Below are 1388 nucleotides of genomic sequence, written 5' to 3'. Positions count from 1 at the left end.
AATGCAGTATTTTTGCCTCTTATCTCTCTGTGTGTTGCCTACCAAAAAAAACTCCTCTGTAAATTGTTGCCTACAACCTGAAACATTTATAGTGTGTATTCCCGAAGCTCATGCATCCATCAACCCATCGTGAAACTCTAGTCCTTTTCTCCCTTGACTAGCAAATCTCAAACCCATGCTCCAGTAGAGATTTTTCCCCGTGGATGCAAAAATTGGTGCGCGCAGACAGCAACTCGATGGCCAAAGCGCTAGAAAACTCACCTCTGTTCGCGCACGTAGCAGAGAGCCTCGTCCCCCATCAGCCGCCACCACGCCCAACTCCCTCTTCTCCCTGGTTGCGCGCGAGAGCAACTCACCACACCCCCCCCCTACTGGAGCCGTGGGCCGGCCGGGGCGGCGTCCACGCAGGGCGGGCCAGGGTCGAGGAGGGAGGGGCAGGGGAAGCTGGAGCGAGTGCAACGCCGGCAGGGGCGGGGGCGAGTGCGGCAGCAACGAGTGGGCGGCGACAGGGGGCGGGGGCGAGTGCGGCGGAGGCGACAAGGGGCGGGGAGTCGTCGGCGGCGGCGAGCAGTTCGCGGGGTCGCGGCGGGGAGCTGGGAGAGAATGAGTGGAGCAGACGCCCCACGAGGGGATAAGGCAGTCTATGCCGACGGCTGCCGTCGGCATAGACGCCACGTCACTGATCCACATGACACGTCCCCTATGGCCGCAACTATGCCGACGGCTTTGCCGTCGGCATAGTTATATTTATCTTTTTTAATGTTTTTAATAGTTTACATTTTTCCTTCTTCATGTTTTTTATTTCATATAGATTTTTAATGTTTTTTATAGTTATATTATTCTTTTTAAATATTTTTTATGTATTATTATTTCATATAAAATTTTAATGTTTTTTTAACCACTCGACCCTCTCCTCTCCCGGAACCACACACAGGAGAGGGGAGGGGAGGCGCCGAACTCGAGCAGCTTCGTCCGCCGAGGCCGTGGCCTGGTCGCGGGTCCGAGAGAACATCGCCGCCGCCTCGCTTGCTCGTTCTGGAGCTTAGTAGGTCACCACGAGATCTAGCCCTTTGACTTTCAACGGACGGGCGTTGACCAGTGGACCTCTCCACCCGGTTGTGTCAGGTCGGCCCAGAGGGACACCGGGGAGCAACATCCGGGCCAAACCATAGCTACATCCACTCTGTGTAGACCCGACGCGTCAGTTTCCCCCCTCCAGGTGCCGGCGGCGGCACCGTCCATAATGGGGGGCACTCACCGGAGACGTGTGCCGCCTCTTGGGACATGCCATAACACCACCCCGCATGTATGAGGGCCCGGTACGACGCTCCGGTGGCATTGCTACGCCCCAGGGCCCCCGTCCCGCCAAACCCTGGAGCGGTTGACCA

This window comes from Triticum aestivum, chromosome 7B, assembly GCF_018294505.1.
Source record: "Triticum aestivum cultivar Chinese Spring chromosome 7B, IWGSC CS RefSeq v2.1, whole genome shotgun sequence".
NCBI lineage: Eukaryota > Viridiplantae > Streptophyta > Magnoliopsida > Poales > Poaceae > Triticum > Triticum aestivum.
Note: the sequence above shows the minus strand (reverse complement) of the source record.